Here is a 5,722-nt window from a genome sequence, read left to right as displayed (position 1 = left end):
AGGTCCCCACCCTATCCCAAAACCCCCCAAAAAAAAAAAAAAAAAAAAAAAAGGAAGAAGAAGAAGAAGAAGAAGAAGAAGAAGAAGAAAGAAAGTGGCTCAGTGCAGAAAACCTTAGATCCATCCCAGAGGAAGAGGAACCAGGGATTCCTCCATTGCCTTTTGTCTGCCCAGCGTGGGAGTTTGATTTCTCAGAGACGAAGATTCATTCTGGTTTTGAAACGTCAGATCACATAATATTTGACCCACTTTTTGGGAGTTCCGACTGGTTCAGATCATCTCATCATGGTTTTTGCCAGTCCCAACTGGTTATGACTGGCTCATAACGATTCTCACCATCTCAGACCAGTTCCTTCTGTTATAAACTGGTCCATTCCAGTTCTGACCAGTACAGATAGGCTCATATGGGTTTGAAACAGCTTACTCTGTTTCTGATCAGGTTCCACTGGCTCATATCAGCTGACACCAGTTTATTTCAGGGCTAACCAGTTTGATCCAGTTCAGACAAGTTTCTAACTGTCAGCTCATTCCAGCTTGAACTGGTTAATTTTTCTTCTTGCCAGTTCAAACTGATTCATAGCAGCTCTGGCTAGTCCAGACTGGCTCATATTGGTACAAACCACTTTTTCCCACTAATTCTGGCCAGCTCATAGTGTTTCTGACTGGTGCAAACCAGTTTTAACTGGTTAATACCGGTTTGAAACAGTTCTTTCTAGCTCTGATTATTCAGACTAATTTATGCCAGTTTGACCATGTTCATTCCAGTTTTGATCAGATACAGCTAGTTAATCACAGTTCTGACAGTCTAGACCAGCTCATACCAGCTCATTCCAGCTCTGACTGACTCCTACCAGTTGAAGCCAGTTTATTCCAGTTTGAATCAGTTCATTTCAAATTATAGTTAGTTAATACCAATTCTGGATGGCCACACCACAATCTCTTCTCCTCTATTCTCCTCTCAGAATTTTGGGCATGCATGTCCACATGCCTGGCATGACTTTTAAGCCAGTGGGTCCGGGACTCAAACCATGTTCAGCTACATGGGAGTCCAGTAACATAACCATTATGCCATCTGCTGGTTGGTCCCATATTTTTTACTTCACTAATATGCACTGTATTAATGCTGGGAAAAAATCACTTTGTATGCTGTAAAGATGTACAATGACTAAATGTTATAAAAAATTTTAAAAAATCCTTACAAAATAAACATACTTGGTTTCATGTTTGAATAAGTGCTTTTTCATTTCTTTATTCAGGAGAAAAGGTATAGCAGTGCAGAGTTTGATTCATAGGATCTCCCATTTTAAGAGCAGACAATCTAAAAGTTGACATACAAATAACATTCTTGGAATATGTAAGTTTATGATTGAGGATGCCTGCCACACTGTGAGGATACAGTCTTTGTGGTGAAAAGCACAAAGTTAAGGCTTGATATTATGACTGCTGCATGATATCTGGGGAAACCAGAAGGGCCCCAAATGGTCTAACTGCAAATTCCCTTCCCCATTTTGCTTCTGCAGAAAAGGTCCCCCAGTCACACAATCCTCCTTGTCAAAGGAACAAGTGCAGTTCCAATTTATCCCTGAGTAACGGATTTTAGCACCCAGGCAGCCTGTGGAATTATTCAGATAAGCCAATCACAGCCTCCCAGGGGGAATCAGGAGTTACTTAAAGGTCTCAACACTACTAAGTCTACCTCCCCTAACCCCTGATTGTTCACCATCTTAGCGATAGCAACTTGTGTGGCCCTTTGTGGCATTCTCCGTCCTCCCTGAACCCAGCTATGAGTACATATGATTAATAAAATGCTACTGATTTCATCTTTTTCTGCATTCATCCACCATAACACTAGAGTGGGAATCCCTTCTTCACCAAGAGGGAATGGGAGACAATGAAAACAGTCCCTACTACTACCTGGTTTCATCTGTACTGTTTTTTTTTTTTTTTTTGCCAGAGGGCATGTGTACTCATCAGAGAGAGAGAAAGATTGGAAAGCATCCTCATTGGGGTACGGTTATGCCACAATCCTTTTTCCTCCATTTCCCCATCTGGTTAGGATTTTGGTCACTCACACACTCATACCCAGTGTGTTTTTCAAGCTGCTGGGGCCAGGACTGAAACCTTGGTGGGCCATGGGAGATTTGGCTTTCTATGCACAACACTTAAGTGCTACACCATGGGCCGGCCCCACCTTTATTCTTAAGATAGATCATTTATCTTCACATGCACAAATAAAAATTTCATCCAAGTTATTCTTATAGAGAGAGAGAGAGAATGTTAGAAAGCAAGCCGCTAGGTATGGGACTTGGGACTTGAACTATGGTTGGCTATGTGGGAGTCCAGCACCCTTAACCACCACTCCACCTCCTGGCCCCAGGGAGGACCTTTCTATGCAGAAGGCAGATAGGCTCCTCAGAGCAAAGGTTCAACAGTCTTATCTCTTCAAAAAGTGCAAAGGAAGTATGCCTCCAACCTGACTTAGAACTGTTTTTTTTTTCTTTGTTTAGTTTAGATTTTTGCCATAGGATGTGTGCACTTGCTGGAGAGAGACAGAGAGGGGAAGTGAGAAATCACCCTTCGTAGGGATGACCACACTTCAATCCCTTCTCCTTCATTTTTCTCTTGGGATTTTGGGCACGTGTACACACCTGCCCAGCATGTTTTTCAGGTCTCTGGGTTCAGGACTCAAACTGTGGAGTCAGCCACGTGGGATCCAACACCTTAACTACCATGCCACCTACTGGCCCCCCTCAGTACTGTTCTTGCCCCTGCTGCTCCCAGGCATGCAATCCTAGTAACATAATAGTGGAATGTTTATCCTGTTCAAGGCACTAAATCATCACAACAACGATATAAACATCATCAATACTATTTTCATAAGTTTTAAAATGAGTTTATTACAGAATATTCTTAGGTAGGGACCAGCAGTTAGCGTAATGGCTATGTCGCTGGACTCCCACATAGTCAACCGCGGTTCGCGCCCCGGACCCGGTGGCTTAAAACTCACGCCGGGCGCGTGTGCGTGCGTGCCCAAGATCCCGAGAGGAGAATGGAGGAGAAGGGATTGTGGCGTGGCCATCCCCCCTGGGGGGTGATTTCTCGCTTTCTGTCTCTCTGTCTCTGTCTGTCTGTCTGGCGAGCCCACGCGCCCTATAGCAAAAACCTCCAAAAAAAAAAAAAAAGAATGTTCTTAGGTAGGAAACAACTTTTTTCATACAAAAAAAACCCTCAAGCTTCCTCATCTGCACAATAAAGGTAAGAGGCTACAGAGTTTTAAGTTTCTTTCTACTGGAATTCTCTGATAGGACAGCACAGTGTTGTCATTTCTGCAATGCTAGAATAAATTTAAAATGTCTCTTCTATCTTCAAAAAGCAATGGATAACAACAGAAGACGGCATTTTAAAAAGCCATTTTTTTTTCCCTACTCATTCTGTAGTACTGGAGCCTGTGTTTTTATGGCCATTTATGGCCACAGGCTACAATTTTCACTATATCTACTTTTTTAAGTTCTGCCACCTCTCTGAATTCAGTATCATTCAACGCAAAAGTCCACACATTGTCACAGAATCTCTAGGTATGTAGAAGCCCCTGAAATTGACTCTGTTCTGGACACTCTGAGCTGATGCTGAATATAGCCTTATCAAACAAACGTAGAACTTGAAAGGCAAGCTGAGGGGTAATCTGTTGAGACTGTATGAGCTCATTTAGGACCTCCTGAACACTGTTCCCCGAAGTGGTATTTCTGTTTAACTGATACGTCATGGCTTAGGAGGAAGATACTGTTTTTCTTACTCAGGTTTGCATTGATGCCTTGTGGCACAGGCGCTTCCCACTGCAGAGCCTCAATACTATTTTAATTCCTTTTTATAAAGATTTATTTTCTTTAATTTTATTTATTTATTTTAATTCAACCAGAAAGGGAGAGAGATAAAGTGAGAAAGCAAGCCTCCAGGTCCGGGACTCGAACCACAGTTGGCCATGTGGGAGTCCAGCACCCTTAACCCCCATGCTACCTGCCGGGCCCACTATTTTAATTCCTTTTACAGGTGAAGAAATGAAGCTTGGAGAGGTTAAGTAACTTGCCCAAGGTCACATAGGCATTGAGTGGCAAAGCAGGACTTTGAACTCAGGCAGTCGGAACCCAGAGGCTGCCCTCATTCTCAGTACTATGCTTTATTACATTTCACTGTTAGAAGAAAAAGACATTTCAAGACATCTCCCAACTATTGGAATTTCAACCTACTCATTCCCTGTAATGTTTTTAAATGTCACACTTTTTTTGTAGCACACAGTGCATGTAATGCACTTAAGATGGTATCTGACACACTCAATAAACATTAGATATGAATACTTACACAGGGATAATTATATGGGGGCGTCTTCAAAAAGTTCATGGAAAATCCATATTATAAAAAAGCTACGGGTGGCAAGTGGCGTGGTGGTTAAGGGCACTGGACTCTCACATGGCTGACTGTGGATCGAGTCCCAGACCTGGCAACTAGCTTTCTCACTTTCTCTCTTACTGTCTCTCTCTCTTTCACTCTGTCCCACTCTGTTCCTTTCTGGTCAGATTAAAATAAATAAAGTTAGATAAAATAATTATTTTGAAAAGAAAGAAAAAGAAACGGTGAGAGGCCAGCAGATGGTGTTGTGATTCTGTCACTGGACTCCCAAATGTCTGGCCATGAGTCGAGTCACGGACCCGGTGGTTTGAAACTCACACCGGGTGCGTGTGCATGTGTGTGTACCCAAGATCTTGGGAGGAGAATAGAGGAGAAGGGATTGCAGCATGGCCATCCCCCATGGGTGGTGATTTCTCACTTTTCCTCTCACTATCTCTGCCCATCTGGTGAGCAGCACATGCCCTACTGCAAAAACTCACACAAAACAATTTAAAGAAAGAAAAGAAAAAAGAAAAAGCTATGCATGGATTTCAAAAATTTTTGTGCACTGAAATCCCACTTTCCACAAACTTTTCAAAGCTCCCTCATAACTATTTTCCTTCTCCTTTTTTAAAAATAATTTTATTTATTTATTTATTTATTTATTTTAATTTGACCAGAGAGAAGCAGAGAGAGAGAGAGAGAGAGAGAGAGAGAAAGTGAGAGAGCAAGCCACCAGGTCCGGAACCTGAACCGTGGTTGGCCATGTGGGAGCGTCCAGCACCTTAACCACCACACCACCTGCTGGTCCCAAAAAAATCATGCGCGTTGAGAGAGACAAAGAGAGAGAGAGATGGACTTGATGCCGCAATCCTTCAGCCTCCATAGGCTTTTGCCATAGGGCGGGCGCCACCACGCCCCTCTCCTTCTTAAACCATCTATTCTTCCACTCCTGTTTTCACACTCATTAGAGGGAAACTGATCTCACCCTTCCCTCATTCTTCAAGGTCAAGATTGAGACCACTTCTCAAGACATTTTTCAAGGTAGCATCATTTGCAGTTGAACACATATTACTTTTTCTACATTCATCCAATTATTTTGACTCAAAGGAAGGTTTTTCTCCTTTCTAATTTAGACCCTTAATCTCAACCCTTCCCAACTCTCAGCAAGAGATTTCTATTGACATATCATGTTGCCCTCTTCAATTGATCTGTTCATTCATTCATCACGCAACTTGGGCACCTACCATGCGCCAGACATTGCAAATTTCCTTTTTTTTAAAGAATTATTGTATTTAACTATATTTATGTATTTATTTTAATTTGACCAGAGAGGGAC

At 42.3% G+C, this 5,722-nt stretch overlaps 1 pseudogene; it reads right to left on the bottom strand.

Annotated features, from left to right (window-relative positions):
* Positions 1–3,426: 3,426 nt before the first annotated feature.
* Positions 3,427–3,763, bottom strand: LOC102484599 (transcription initiation factor IIA subunit 2 pseudogene; annotated as a pseudogene).
* Positions 3,764–5,722: the final 1,959 nt, after the last annotated feature.

This window comes from Tupaia chinensis, unplaced genomic scaffold (genome assembly GCF_000334495.1).
Source record: "Tupaia chinensis unplaced genomic scaffold, TupChi_1.0 Scaffold144145_1, whole genome shotgun sequence".
NCBI lineage: Eukaryota > Metazoa > Chordata > Mammalia > Scandentia > Tupaiidae > Tupaia > Tupaia belangeri.
The sequence above is the reverse complement of the archived record's forward strand: the minus strand, read 5'-3'. Positions and strand labels throughout refer to the sequence as shown.